Here is a 16,538-nt window from a genome sequence, read left to right on the forward strand (position 1 = left end):
TGTTTCTCATTTGAATGGTGTTCTTACAGTGTCTGAAATCCTTATGCTGACAAATACAATACAGAAAGCAGTAAATGGGGAATAAATTTTCAAAAATTATATAAGATGTTTGTAACTGTAATTGGACTGTAACTGGAGCATTCCACTGCTCCAGAAGAGTATGTTTACTCTTCCTAGTGATTAAGAGCTTTATTGTAGTAGCCTTGTAACTCCTCAATCCCGGCAATGCTGAGCCACTTCTAGGCAAGCACACCCAGTTCCTCCATAAATTAATCCTTCCCTAGTGCTTTGGGATGGTATCAGTGTTAAAGCAGTGACAGCTGATAAAAAGATCAGAGAAAGTTTCCTTTAGTTCTGACTACACTGTGGATTTACAGGGATTATATAAAAGTGAACAAAGGATAAAAGGGTGTACATGTTTGTACAGGTATATCTTTGTCTAGAAGCTGAGCTAGGCCCCTCTTCTTAATTTATAAATAATATAATTGAGGAAGTGTGATTGAGGCCAGAGTGATTATTGAGGAGTGTGTGACATGATTAAAGGGAATTTCTTTTTCACATAGTCTGTATATATTGTCCTGGTCCCTAGCACTTGCACGAACAATGCACTTTAGGCTACTGTGTATTTATTTGAAATCTGTTGGATGTATAAAGGAACCAGCTAATCCCAGAGAAAACTGCAATTGCAACAGAGGGGATGAAGAAAAAAAATGGGAAGAGGGCTTTATTAATATTATTTAGAAACAAATATAATTCTATAGAATCAAGTTACTTTAATTATTCCTTTTCGGATTATTATGCAGGTGAGATTCTACATCTCTGTGATCATCCTTTTCACAGAAGAGGGGCAGAATTTAGTGCTGTGTGGTTGTAACCATGTTTGGTTTGGTTGCCATATTGCCTTTGTCTGGGAAAACCACACAGACCTGACCTGCTTTAGTTCCTGGTGGTGAATACCTTTTTGTGGGTAAAACACTTTCTCTTTTTTTTTTCCTTTTTATTTTCCTTTTTTTTTTGTTTTACTTTTGCTATTAATATTGCCCTTGCTATTGTGCATGTCTTGTTCCATTGTTTTGTGCTTTTATTAATGTGCAATTTACTAATTTCTGCCTCAACACATAGTCTCTCCTTTTTTTTTGTCAGAATCTCTTCTTTTTTGTCCCTCCTTTACTGGGAGGGGCAAGGAAGTGGAGTGGCTTGTTTGGACTTTAATTTTCTGCTTATATTAAAACCAGCACAGATACCATTACTAATTAGAAAGTATGTGATGAGAAAAACAAACATGTATAAAAAAAAACATGCTCGCTTTTTAATTTGAGAAATTGCTTAGACAAATGTTAAATTCTCTGTTTTGGTGTCAGTTGTGCACAATTCCATCATCTGTTCTATTTTCCAAATTTCATAGCAGACTCTGTGGTTAATAAATATGGAATATTCACCATAAAGATTATCTTCTGTAGAGTTCTGAAGTGTTTTAGCATAATCTCATTCCTTTGTCTCATTGTTGTCCATGTTTCAGACAGTTACACTCATGTCTCTTGTCTCTCTTTGCACTCATATTGCAACAGCTTCCTTGACACTTTTCTGGTATTCTGATATTACTGTTACTTGCATTTAAAACAGATGATTTGGTTATTTATTGAAACAAATTTTCACATTATCACAGTCATACAGGTTAATGAGACATTATGGATACTGATTCCTTGGAAAATGTAACATAAAAGTTTCTGATGGTGAATTATAATGTTGAAAAATGGAAAAGCTCAAATTGATACCCAGATTTGGAAGCCTAATAATTATGGCAAATTAGACCTAGACTAAATCTGAACTTCATTGGCTATTTACAATGAGATAAACCAGGACTGGACCATTGCCCTCTCCTATTTTATTATATGAGATCTTGTCATCTCTAATTGTAATGTAAGGTTTCAGTAATAAGTAATTCCAGCAAATTATCTTAATGCTAACATCAATTAGTGGATATGATTCACATGTTAATCAGTTTAAACCCTATAAAACAATGTATTCCTAGGAAAAGAACAACCATAAATTTAGGTCTCACATACTGTGTGATGTGCAAATGGGGAAAAACATTTCACATTTAACAGGAAATTTTAGGAATAACAGACAGATTACATCTATGCCAGTGCTTTAAATTTTTGTTGGCAGAACATATTCAAGAGTCAGACTTTCACAAGTCCTTGTAAGCTGTAGACATGCCACTGACAGTGAGTAAAATTTCTCATTCTATAGGCTTTTCTTGGACATATTCTGTGAGATATAGTGAAATAAAACTCTAGAAAATGGACTAGAAACAAAAAACAGGGACAATAATTCATTGCAATAGAACTTCACTTTTCAGTGTGGCTGCTTAAAAATACTCTTATTGTTGAGAGAACACTGGACTATATTGGATGCAGGGATTGTAAATAAAGCCTTTGACTAGCATTATCACTGCTAGCTGTTGATGTGATCTGTAGTACTCACCAATTGCTACAGTCCTGGCTTTGCCCAGGCAGTCTCAGTTCAGCTATCCTCGGTTTGGAAACCCTCTGCTGAAACCAAGGTGTCTTTTCTGTCCTAAAAGAGCATTGCTTCTCCTTTCAGAGAAAACTCCTTTCTGTTTGACCAGAACACATGCAGTACAGGCATAATTTTTCATTAGATGAAGTTGCAGTCTACTGTTTGTTTCATCAATTATATCTTTCTAGAAAGTTCTCTTGAACTAAATCTAATTTTTAGCCTTTTTGTTCCCAAATTTTATGAGATTTTTCTCTGTGATATCCCATAAGGCTCTTGGTTTGTAAGTCTCACTGTATTTTACTCTTTTTTTTTGTTTTAGACCTTGAACAAATGAGATTGGAGACTGCTTCATTATTTAGTTAATTGTTTGGAATTTTAAACTGCTTAAGAGTACTTGAAATCTTGACAGTATATGGAGGCACTCTAAGAAACCCTGGGCAATTCTTGCAAAGGCTCTGTAGTGATGAGAAAGGACTTTACAGACTTGGGATAAATATATCTGGGAATTATTTCTAGATATTTATCCAACTTCTTAAAGGTGAACTAAATGAAAACAGTTTTGCTGCATTGTTTTTGCTCTTTGCTTTTCTTCTCTTGGCAACTGCTCTGCACTTATCTTTATCAGATAAAACAGCATATGGTAAACCAAATCATATGTTCTCCAGCATAAATCTTTTTAATGCTAAAGTTTTCTCAGAGCCTAAGTGATAACTCCGGATGTTGACTCATTTGATAAATTGTATCTCATGATCATGACTGCAGCCTCAAAACCTCCCAGATAAAGTTATGTCCCATGCTGTGAGGTTCTGCTCTGTGCTGAATAGGAGAAAACTGAAAATGATACACTTGGGAAAGACAAAGGGTGGGCTCGAATGTAGTATGTTGTTCAAGTCTCTGTCTCCTGAGAGAAATCCTGGGACAACTTTTTTCCCTGCAAGGCCCTGGGACTGTTCTCCAAGTAAAAGCAAGGGTATAGACTCTGCCTGCCATCAAAGCAGTTGTGCCAAAGTGCTGCTCCTTTCCTGAGTGGGGTAGATTGCACCATTTCTGTCAGGCTGTGACCCACACACCAAGTCAGTGGCTGCCTCACAGGCTCAGTGTGCCACCTGAACTGCCAGCCTGGGGGTCAGCTGGTGGTGTCCCTTGTCATCTCACAGCACCTGCTGACACCAGCAGCTCAGCTCTGTGTCCTGTCAGGTACTTGGAAATTACTTGTAGGGAAAAAATGTACCTTGAGGTGTTGCTCTGTGAGTAACAGGGCAGATAAAATCGAGTTTCATATGGGCTTGAGTCCTTTAAAGTGCTCCAAAAGTGTGAATCCCAAGCTTATTCCACCAGTAATAACATTGTTAGAGCAGACCCAAGGAAGAAAGGCAGATCATGTAGTAGCTGATATCCAGCTGGGCACCTCCATTCACAGCTTGCCTCTTCATTGTTGAGTCAACTCCTGGATCCAAGTATGTTCACTCAGGCCTACTAACACAAAAATTCACTAGGTACAGGCAAGCAGTGAATAATCCTCATCTTAATTAAATAAATATTAATAAACAAGTGGATTTTCAGTGTAATGTAACTGATTTTAAGGCTTGAAATAAAAATAACAGTAATAAATAAATTCCAATGGACCACAGAGAACTTCAGTTTCTTAAAAACCTCTGTACTTCACAATTTTCTTGTACTTGGTAGCAGTTTATATGTGTATACCTGACTTCACAAAATCCACTTGTAGGATGTTTTCAGTGGTTTTTACTTGTATTTTAAGTAAATTATGAGCTAATATATGAGCTGATTTCAAAAGGGAGAAAAAAGAAATGAGCTAATTTCAAAAGGGCAAATTTAATGGCTTACTCCTATTTACCAAAATAATGTGCTTAATGATGTGTTGCTCCCTATGTTGTAGCCCATTGCAACTGTTTTGAAGCTGAATGGAAGAACACTGAGGAACACTTTCTGAATACCTTTTTCTGCATACCTTTTTTTTTAATGTGGAAGGCATATAAGAAAACTATGTTTAGGTAAAATATTGCACAGGATTATCTGGTCTCCTTAGTTACTGCATCATTGAATAACAAGAGACGAAAATTTATCTGGATGATTTTCACACTCATCCAAGGAAACAGGGAAAGGTGAAGGGTTGTGTGATTTAAAAAGTAGATTGGGACCTCACTTCTGCAGCTGGTACTTCTTAGTTTAGCTCTGCTCTACCTTGTGACTTTAGAGATCATTGGGGTTTGCTATTGTTGTTAACTCATCTTCATTAGCTGTCAAATTATTTCTAGATATTTCAATGACAGAAGTATGTACATTTAGTCTGCACCATAAAACGAATAGAGCCAAGAAATAGATATGGACATGGGAGTTCATTCTTATCTACTGGCAAATTATTAGAATAATCCTTGCTATGGGTTTGAGTCAGTGGAATTAATGCTTTCCCAGCAACTCCCAGGCTGGGTTCAGGACTCAGTCATGAATTAGTCTGCAATGCCTGAGATGTTCCATGGAGGCACAAGGCCCCTGTGCATCCACTGAGCAGATGCATAGGGTACAAATTCGTTACATAAACTACATATATGTAATAAGATGTATCCACACAGAGCACACATGAGACTGGTTTGAGATGTCCTATAAACAGATGCTCAGCATGAGTGCTATAGCTTGGGAAGCTGGATGTTTATTATTCCTAGGTGAAAGCCCAAATTTATCAATTTCAATTTTCTTTTTCTCCTGTGAGGAACTTTTCTAGGTAGAAACAGACCCATGCTAAATGTCAGCTTTTGATACCATCACATAGTGAGTTCAGGTGTCTTTGCTTCACTCTTAATCTATGACTGTGTCAGTCACAGAAAAGAAAGATACTGGGTTGGCCAGGAGACTCAAGATAATCCTGACAATTTGCAATCTGAGTATTTTAGTTGGGATTACTGAAATTTCAGAGACCTTAAGCAAAACATATGACACTTCACTGACCTTGTGCTCATTAGGAAGCCTAATTAGATACAGCAATGGCATTCATATCTCCTAAATGAGATTTCCTAAAATACTGAAAAGAACCAGTTCCTCATTTCTCATTGAAATCCAGTGGGAAATGACAAACATCTAATTTACCTCAAGTGATAAAAGAGGGCAAGTTTAGATTAGATATTAGGAAGAAATTCTTATCTGTGAGGGTGGTGAAGAACTGGAACAGGTTGCCTAAAGAAACTGTGGATGCTACATCCCTGGAAGTGTTTCAGGACATGTTGAATGGTTCTTAGAGGGACTTTGTTTAGTGGGAGGTGTCCCTGCCCATGACAGGAGGCTTGGAGCTAGAGGACCTTTTAGCTCTCTTCTAACTCAAACCATTCTGTGATTCTATGAAGAGCTCTTGAAAATTCTGTCTTTGTAACTTTTTATAGTCTTCTATACATGCCGTGTTTGCAAACACTCTATGATTTCACCACACAGGTACAAGTAGAGACTGTAAAAACTATCCAGTACTGGATTTTTGAGCTATTTGTTGTTTTTTTTGTCACAAAAAAATTATGGGAAACATAAAATACAACAGACACAGTGCAATAGTAAGGATATTGGGAAAAATTGTCACAACAGTATCTACTGCCAAATGTTTTTATTGAAAACAATCTGCTGCAAACAATGAGATTTACTGCATTTAAAATGAATTTAAAAACTTTACCATTTTTCTCCCAGTTAGTTTCATATAAAAATGATGTTAACATTAGCCCCTCTAAGAATACAACTAGAAATATGTCCTCGATAAATATTTTTAAATCAGAAAACCTGCAATTGGTGCAAATAACATGCCCAGCAAATATGCAATTACAAGCTCTTGGCCTCATTACCAGAGGATTTAATTACATTTGTGTTACATAAGTTTTTTTTCTCTGTCTGTCTTCCTAGGCATTTTTTGCATCCATCTGTCCAATCGCATCCTAAGGGACCCAGGGAGACTGAGAGAATGAGAGACTGTTTTGTGTCTGTGTAAGCAGTTGTTCCACATCTACTCTTCTCTGCACCACACTGTAACTAAAAACCTATTCATTTAAGCCTTGAAATATATATTTCAAACTGCATTCATTAGAAATGAATCTCCTTTCCCTTTCTCAACCGCATTCCTACAGGGCTATTGAAGCTTGAGCACTGAGTTCAGTCTTGGCAGGTCCCCACCCCCCTCCGAGGTCCAGGTTCAAGCCGTATTTGGGTTCTTTTGTGCTGATGCTTTCAAATTTAGCAGGGAAGTTCAAGAGAGGATAGCTGAGGCCTTACACTGCTTAGGCCAGTCTCCATTTCAGAGCTGGAAGGTGACAAAAAGTGCAAAAGTGAATTTGGTCCAGGAAGGTTTTGAACAGAAAGCCATAAATTATCTTTCCCTTTTTTCAGTTCTTTCCCCCTTCTCAAGAGAAGGCATTTCCAGTAAAAGCTAAATTTGTCTCAGGAATTGGCTCTGTTCTTTTTAACGCTGCTGAATGCTTCGTTGCCAAGAGGGACCCCTAGTGTTTTTTTCAGGTTTCATCTCTTTCAGGCTTGTGCAGTTTTGTGGATAAAATACATATAAATGCAAAAATAATTAGGAGCACCTTTTATGCACATGCATATAGACAGTGCGGGGTCAATTTTTTTTCCTACAATGGACTCAAAACATGTCTAATCTCTGTCTAGATCTGCAGGGCTGACTGTTTTCAAAGATGTACTACATCCTGGGGAAAGCCAATTTTATAATTTTATAATTAATTTTATAATTTAATACTTTTTTAATTTTGCAATGATGGTAGATACACCGAACAGGTACACTTGGTATACCACATGTCACAAACATCAAAAGGCATTACTTTTTTCCTACTATTCTGTGATGTCTTTTTTAAGAGGATAAGAAGACAAATAAAATAAATCAACAAAATGCCTTTGTGAAATATGCCCATTTGGTGACAAGACAGTCCTGTAGTCCAGTCATGAGCTGGCTGGAAATTCACCCAAGCCCTCATAGGGGTGGCAGTCAGAGTCCTGATTTTCCCCGTACACAGGGAGAGTTTTGCACCTGGTGGGGGCTGTGCTCTGCTGTCAGGCCCAACAGCCTGGGACACTTGAGATGTGCTTTTCCTACCTGGCACAGGTACAACCCACCACACAGGATAAGGTCATTGTGGATGGGATGCTGTGGGATGCCTGGGGAGCCCCAGTCACCTTCCCCTGAGAGTGTCCTCTGAGAAAGTGACTGAAGAGCTGATGTACCTCCCACACAGATATGTTTTTTACATTGTTAAGGCATTTGGCAATATCAGATTTGGATTTAGTTTTTCTTTGTTACCCACTACAGGAATGTCACCAGCTGGACAAAAATTGCTCATACCTGGAATCCATAATTTATTAAAGAATTAAGAAATTACTATAAATTAACTATTCTGATGAAATACCTTTTGACTGGAGAAAATACCAATTAGTCAAAAAAGAAATATGCAGAAAAGTTGATTTCATTTATATAAGTATATATAAGTGTGTGTATATATATATATATATATAAGTACATATATATGTATGTATGTGTATATATATACATATATATATATATAAATATGTCAGCCTTTATTTCAAGTTCCCAGAAACCTTTTACCTTTTATAAGCAAAATTTTCTAATTTTCCAGCTCAAAATGTTTTAGTGAAACAATGTGTACCAGAAGCACTTAGAAAAAGTGAAATTCAGATGGAAAATCTTTTATCGTAGCCAAAAATAATAGAATATCTGATGTAATTAATTCAGACACTTGCTTAACACAAATTTTCAGTATGTAGTCTTCTGCCTGTGTACTATTCCCAGCATCTCCTCACTTTTTCCTGCTCTGCTCTCTGAGGGGCTGTGGTTGATGGCTTTTATCCATATGAGATTTTGATGTGTGGCTTCTCCTAACATAAACAGAAACTTCTTCTCCAGCCTCTTTATGAGATTTTTTTCAGGTGTGTCACTAGTTTTCTTAAGGTGAAGCCTGTTTTCTAACCATGAGCAGTTCCCAGTTGTGAAATTTACCCTTAACTAAAGGAAAACACAATTTTAAAAGAAATTTCCCAACATGTAAGATTTTACCTTGAGGATGAGCAAAGTGATAACTTTTACATTAACTTGGCTACAAAAATTATCCTCTTTAGCATATCATCAATAAAACAAAGAAATGCACATAATAAGTTGAAATTTCTCTTTAAAACTCTCTACAGAACAAAACTTCATTATCTTCTGTTTTAGAAATCATCTGCTAATTCGTATCTCCAGCAGGTAATAAGAATTTTGACCTAATTTCTAAAGACATCTCAGCAAATTTCTCTTTCTCCTAAGATCAAAGTTTTCCCAGTGAAAAAAAAAGTCATTGTTAATTGTCTGTTGACACTAATGAAATAGATTAGCATAAAAATGAATAATTAAATCATACCCAGTATAAAAACATTTAATTCCCTATCAGGAAGCTTCCCCTGCTCATTATTCTGGTAGACAATAAACTCCTGCAATACAGTAAGACAGGAACTAACCCACTTTTCTATCCAAAACTTTGCTGGAGTCATTAAAGAAGTTTTTAAGTGTCCTGAACTTAAATTTGTTTCTAACATTTATGTTCTGTCAGCCACATTGCTGGAAAAATAAGCATGAAATGAGAAAACCCAAACAAACAACATTAAGACAAGATAGTGATAATACATCAATTTTTGCCATATATGTTGTATCTCTTTCTTCAGGAAAGATGGCTCATCAGTGTCACAAGCTAAAACTAGCTCTGTTTCTCTTCTGCATGTCCTCCACTCCTCTCCTAATGTCTATCAGCCCTGGGATCATATAAATATCTCTTTCAACCAGAAGTTTTTACTTCCTTGACCATGGCAGTTGCAGGCTTGTATTTATGGCAGGACACAAGAAACAAATTTAAAAAATAAAAATATTGTGGCTAGTAGGAAAATTAACAAGAACAAACCCCATATTTCTATGTTTAAATTAAATATTAATATTTAATATAAATTACTTAATATGAATATTAAATATTTCCAAATTGTTTCAACAAAACACATATATCTCTCTGGTGATAAAGTCAATGATCATTTTTTGGGAATGAGCTTAGTGAATGGAGTGCCTGAAACGGTGTTTGCCACATTCCTGTGGCAGCTTAGTACTTGGACAAAATGCTTGTACAAATGCATCACCAGCCTGTACACTTATTTAGAAACTTGTCTTGGTGGGCACATCCTTGCTAGCAAATTAAACAGTGAATGGAAATGCTTGTCCTCTGTCCTTGCGGACAGGTGTGGCACAGTCTGGGCACATGCACATCTCTCCAGATCCAGAACTGAGTAGCTAGGTGCAGACTGGGAAATAGGTCCCTGGTGATGCTAATCCCAGCAGCATTCTCAAGGATTTGGGAGAAATCCAGGTCAAAGCAATGCTGAGACATATTCCAGTGTGAATTACTGGTTCCGAAGATTGTTTCACTTTCTGGTAACATTAACTCTGTTTAATTAATATAAATACAGCCCTCATGTCCTGCATTTTCTGTAAGCTTTATCATAAAATTCAGTGTTGGCTACCATGAAGGAAAAGATTGCTCTATGAGCAAAATCAGGCATCAGATGCCAGCTGCTAGATGAGGAAGGGTTAATTTCTTTTGCTTATCAGATGAATAGTTGACAGTGTGCTAGAAAATTCTAACATGGCTGGGTATTTGGGCAATGCATAACTAATGAGAAAAATCTATTAATTGTTTCCTGCAATAACTATGCTAATCTTTTTCCCAGTCTTTTAAAGTCTGGCACTTGATGGGCAAAGATGCTTTGGAAGTCCTAAAATCTCTGGGCATGTGTAAAAAATAGCAGAGTATGCCATGTGATCCTAAAAGAAAGAGATACAAAATGAGAATTTTTCAATTCCCCTAAGCAGCATAATTACTTAATGTCAGCAACCTGGTTCCAGACATAATGAGAGCATAATCTAATTCACTTTAATAAATTTTATGTCCTTAAGTAAAGTTCTTGAGGATTTTATCTATACTGTTGTATTGTTCCACTTCAGCCTTTGTGTTGCATTTGATTTCTCTTTTTTTCTTTTCTGCCAGAAGTAGGATTGTTTGATCCAAGCAAACAATCTATTTTTACAAAAACCTGTTCAATGTGGAGCATGGCTATTCATTTACCTGTTAAGGAGGTTACCTGGAACAGAAATCAAGGGAGTGCTGCAGTTTTGTGAGCAGTACCTCCAGTGTGGTGCTGTCTTTTAATATATGTTTTGAGAGTGAAGAGGAGGCAATGATTTACAGTAAAGTTTTCAGCTGACAAACCCTGGGGAAAAGAAACCATTTGATCAATCTAACTCAGACCATGGAAAGTATCTCCTTCAGACAGAAAAACCTGAAATATAAAACCTGGAATAATAATATTGTGCTCAGAAGAAGAGGCAACAAAAAGTCAACAGCTTTCATTCTTTAAAGCGTTCATGGCTTTGGATGTACTAATATTTCTCAGCTTTTTCTTGCAAGTCAAAAACATAGACAAGGTGAGGGAAAGTAAGGGAGGAACAGAAGCTATTACAAGTCTAATGAACATTATATAATTGAATCATTGTATTATTTACAGAATCAAAATCGTGTGGGTTTTGTCCTTTTCCTCTTGTTTGCAAATTTTTTTATTGGGATCACATTATTTAAGAAACCTAAGTGCTTTCTCTATGCTTTTCTCATTAACCCAGTGAAGTCATTTTACTTTCCACTGACGCTCTCTGCTTTCTGCTTATTCTTTTCCAACCCAATTTTTCAGTAAGTTCCCTCTAACTTTCTGTAGCCTTTTAAAATTTTATATTCTTAGGAAATTAAATTTTCCAGATGTCAGAGGTTTTTAAACATCCAGTATATAGTCATCTGATCAAGTCATCTGAGCAGTTCTGGTGGTTGCTTAAAAATGTTGACATAACGTATTGAGAAAATACATGATGGCTGGTAGAGATATAAAGATTTTATATTCATTAGGTTGTACTGGCTGCATTGCTTATATGTGGTGAAGTTATAAAAGTGTTTTGTTATCACTATTTATTATTTATGAAGTGCCAAGAATGTGTTTGACAGTACCTTGTTATGAATACAATAAAACATTTTCATGACATGGCCTATCATATATTTTCATTAGGCTCTGTTTTAGAGATATTTCAGAACACATTGTAGGTTTTTAAATTTGTGTGGTTTTATTTTCCAATATCCTTCTCACTTTAAACTCTGGTGGCCTTTCCTCTTATTTTCTTTTTTAACAAATTCAAGACTTACTTTTGTTAACCACCACTAGTTTGCAATTTGTCTGAGATAACTATTATTACATCTTGCTGCAAAACTGGGAATCAAGGTACCCACTGGAACAGACCTAGCATTTCTGTCTCTAAATGACACCATGCTCCAGAACAGGAAGTTTCTTGTAGTAGATTAAGGAATTTTTTTAAAAAATAATAAAAAAAAAAGTAATTTTTCTACTTTAATACAAGAAAAAGGGTATACATGTGTTAGACTTTTGGCTTTTGGTTTTAACCTTTTCTTTTTTTTTTTTTTTTTTAGAGCAGTTGACTTTTTCTTATAGCACAACCCTGCACAGTTAAAACAAATGGCGTTCCTTGATTCCGAAAACAAATTTATGTATGACCAAAATACTCCTGGTAGTAGTGCTATAGTGGATGCATGCCCCAGATCTGTTTGTGAGGCTCTCATTCAGTAGAATATGAGGTTGTGATTTGAGAGGGATGAAATGAAATTAGGCAAGAAAATAAAAGGTTTTGAGAAACTGTGGGGAGATTGGCCCTCACACTTGGTTGCAGGGCTGCAAGGCTAGCAAAAAGCGTGCAGTGGTTGCCAGAATTTGGGGAAAGAACCTGCCTGCAGTACAGCTGTTTTGCAAGACAGACAAAATAAAACTGAAAAGCAGTGAAGACTGGTGGTGAGGGTGACCTGGATGTTGATTATACCTGCACTGCAGGCTGAGAAAAAAGGGAAGGAGGTTGCTACACTGGCAGCTGAGCAGGATCTGGGGAATTTCTGCCATGTTATTTTTCATGAAATTATTTAAAAGGTAACTCTAATAAGAGTAGAAGCAATGCCCAATAAACTATTTCAAAAAAAACATAGATCTCAAATCTACAAGGGAGTATTTGACTCATCTTGCCTGATCTCCTTTCAAAAACTCACCATAGTGTTTTCCTAAATTAAATTGTACTGGAATTAAATTATATCTGTCTCTCTCTCAAACTCTTACTTACTCAAAATTCAGTCTTCATTTTGAAACTGGCATAGAGAGCAATAGTCCATTGCAAGTTGAGGTAATTTGTTCCACTGAAAAAAAAAAATCACTGTTAAAAGCTTGTGCTTTATTTCTCGCCTGAATTAGTCACACATGAGCTTCCAGGTACTGCATCTTCATGTACCCCTTCATCTGCTATGCTGAAGATGCAGCTCATTGCTGAAATTTTGCTTCCATATATTTACTGGCTGTGGTCATATCAATTCCTAAATTTTTATGGCAAGATAAGTAAGTAGAGTTTCTAATAATCCTTGACTAAAAAACATGATATCCAGTCATTTATTATTTTCATGGAAGAAATATTATTCAGTAATTTAATCATTCCTACAGCATTTCTCTAAAATTTTGCTTATTCATTAACATCCTTGAGCTATGGTCCTCAACTGAGGACAATAGCAGACGTAATATTGCTATTACATTTATCATTATATTAGTAGACATTATCTCAGGTTCAGGGTTATGAAAGAGCCTCCTCCTCTCCTATTCCATATTTCCTGGATCCCAGGTCATCTGTGCTGCTGCATCCGCTTGGGGGATGACAATTTTTCTGGTATAAACCATAGGCTAAACACTTTTTTTCAAAATGCCATCATAATGATTGCACTACTTCAACCTAAAAGTATGATGCTAAACTTGAGAATTTTACATGCATGTGAGAAAGATTTTCCATGGGATGTGCCATAGCATAAGAGAATCACAGAATCAATTAGGTTGGACAAAACTTCTGAGGTCATTGAGCCCAAAGTATAAAAATTAATTTCCCTGGCTGGATAATTGTGCATTTGTGACATGTTCTTGACCATAAAGAACCTAAAGAGATTATATCCTAATCTGGGCCCTTAAAGCTAAAGGGTGTGAACACCTTCTCCAGATCTCCAATCCTCTCTTATGCAACAAACACCAGATTCCACCCCTTTGTGAGTGCATCCCATCTCTGAACCCACTTGGTACTATCACTGAGGCAATGCCTAGAAGTCAAGTAATCTGCCTGAAGATATTTTCATTTAAGACATTCACTACACTTGAAACATCAGTAGCTGTGGACACTCCTGAACTCCAAGCACTGCCTGTGGCTTTCACATTGTAAGCACCCAGCATCTTCCCTGTAATAATACACCAATTATCACAACTCTGCCTTCAGTCCTTATCTCTTCTGGACTTAGAACATCATGTGCTGTCTGAAAGGACTCAAACTATTTTTTGGGCACTGCCTTGTTGGTCTAAGTTCCAAAGTGGAAGTTGTTCCTTTTGGATTGTGGAGGAAAAATAAAAAAAAAGATGTCTTATGATTCTTTTGTGTGGAAACTGTACTTGAAACTCAGTTGAGTCACATCTTTATAGTTATAAAATGTATACTTCAGTGGCAGTTTGGTTTCTTTTAAGGTCTTCTTCATCCTCAGAATTGCTCTACATTTCTTTCAGCAGTTCTTGCTAGAAAGTAATACACTGCATTTAATAATGAATGGCATTAATTTTATGGGGATTTTTTTCTTTAAATATCTCTGTGCTGTGCTGAAGGTTGCGTTATTTTGAAGCATCTTATGAATCTTATGACATAGGGTTTTTCTCCAAGAAGCCCACACTTTAGAGTGGGGCAGGATCCTTGGCCTTTCAGTCTCTCACTGACTGACTGAATGGAAGAAGGGAGAGGACCAGTATCATGTTTCCCTCTGGTTTGCTCTGACATAGAAGGTGCTAAGGAAGCTCATTAATCATGGTGTGGAGTTGGTCAGACATTTTTAGTTCAGTACTACTTAGATCACAATGACTTGGGGTATGAAAATTATGTTTTTATTTGTTGAGACCTTTTATAGTTTCAGGGTGAATGATTACAGACAAGCCTGCAGTAGATTGCTAGGCTTGAATCTCTCTCAAAAAAATCTGCAGTAGTTTGGATTTGACTTTATAGTAACACTGAAGCCAGTGTGTTAGCTTGAGACTTCTGTCAGTCTGAAAGAGGTCAGGCTAAAATTTCCAGGGTGCGCACAGACAGGCGCACATCCCCACTGAACTCTGTCTTAATGAATTTTACAGCTTGGATCTGCCTTGGGAAAACTAAGGTCTCTTGGCTTCCTGGGAAATGTGGCTTTTAGAACATTGATACAACAGTGTTTGACCTCTAGCCCAAAATGAACACCTAAGACATGTATTAGTACATGGTTTTGTCCATAAAATTGTAAGGAAGTGATTTTTTTTTTAAATTGCAGCTCAAGCAGTAGAATCTGAGGTACACTTTCGGAGTCATGTACTATAAAAATAAATAGTCCTATACCAAAACAGATTCTCAGTCTGGATTAATTTCTCTATAAAATTGAATCACTATCCTCATGTAAAATAGTATCATTAACCTTGAAGAATGTTTTTATTGAAGTACTGACTTTCCTATGAAAGTTAATGTGCTGGTGGGGTTTAAGTACTGTGCCCAAGCAGCATTTTTTTAAACGCTAGAAATTATAGCCGTAATAATTACCATACAAGACTCTATAAACTGCTCTGCCAGTGCACTCAGTTCTTACCAAAATGTGCTGGGAAATCATTTACTGTTCACGTTGTGTTTGGAACATCCCCAGGAGCTTAGCTAACTTTTCACCGCAAATGATGTCTAATTTTGTGTGCTGTATACTGCCTAAAGCGTGCTCTGCTCTCCCACAGAATGGCCAATACAGAGGTGCCTTTCCTTTGCAGGAGGTGGGAAGTCCTCCTTCTTAAATGGCAATTAATTTTTGAGTTGGTTTCAAAGTCTGGCCATGTCAGCAGAAAGGAATATTTTATCTCAGCAGATTGGCAGATGATGACAAGCAAGTTCCATCACATTCAGTGCAGTCATACAGGGGAAAAGAGGAGGACTGTGGCAAGACTGCCTCAAAAAAGTTGTATGTATGCCTAATGCTTTTATTTGTGTCTATAAATTTATTAGTGGATTAGGAACTGCACCAGATTTGTATTCATACATTTAAAATTCAAACATACACACCCCTGAAGTTCTGAAGGCTCAGCCATTCACTTGCTGGTGGCCTTCTCATTTACTTCTTCCTGAGTGTACTTTTCAGGAAAAAAAATATTATCTGGGGAATAACTTAATGGAAAAGGCTAGAAAATTAATCTTTTTTTTTTTAAGACTAATGAACATACACTATCAGCTCAGACCAAGAAGTTTACTTGCTCAGTGCTCAGTCCTTCATTGGACAATCTAGACTTGGATAGATAAAGACAATGCATACAATTCAAGAACATGCTATTCTTACTTGTCAAGATAGGTGTTTACTGCACAGAAAAAGGTACAATTTACATTTTACACAATTTTAATATTTGTGTTTTGTAGAGAACAGAATAATTTTCAACTTATTCAAGTGCTAAGAATGAACGCCTGTTCCCAGAAATTTCCTTCTGTTTGGCAACACTTCTGTTGAAGATCATGAGCACTGTAACAGATTTGGTGTCTGCTGAGACTGTTCTTCACCTGCATGGATTTAATCATTATTGTTACTGTGAAGAAATAAACAATGACTAATTATGGATATGTACGTTTTTCTGTTCAGATATTGTTGTTTATGAGCATGATGCTCACTCTTCTTTCAAGGAACAATTTTTAAAGTTGGTTCCTCTGAAATCTCTGCTTCGTCCTTACGTCTTATTCAGGCTCTTACTTTTTATCCTATTCACATTATTTGTGTCAGTAGGACTCCCTAAGCTAGAAAAGGTTGTGTAAATATGGTATGTTT

General features: G+C 36.6%; 1 long non-coding RNA gene across 1 annotated transcript; it reads left to right on the forward strand.

The window, feature by feature from the left end:
• Nucleotides 1-13,781: 13,781 nt before the first annotated feature.
• Nucleotides 13,782-16,275, forward strand: LOC147654917 (uncharacterized). The gene is made up of 3 exons (XR_015282556.1): nucleotides 13,782-13,899; nucleotides 15,597-15,689; nucleotides 16,139-16,275. It is a non-coding gene; the product is annotated as an uncharacterized LOC147654917 (long non-coding RNA).
• The last annotated feature ends 263 nt before the right edge of the window (nucleotides 16,276-16,538 follow it).

The sequence above is a fragment of the Cyanistes caeruleus genome, chromosome 2 (assembly GCF_971803275.1).
Source record: "Cyanistes caeruleus chromosome 2, bCyaCae1.hap1.1, whole genome shotgun sequence".
In the NCBI taxonomy this organism is placed as follows: Eukaryota; Metazoa; Chordata; class Aves; order Passeriformes; family Paridae; genus Cyanistes; species Cyanistes caeruleus.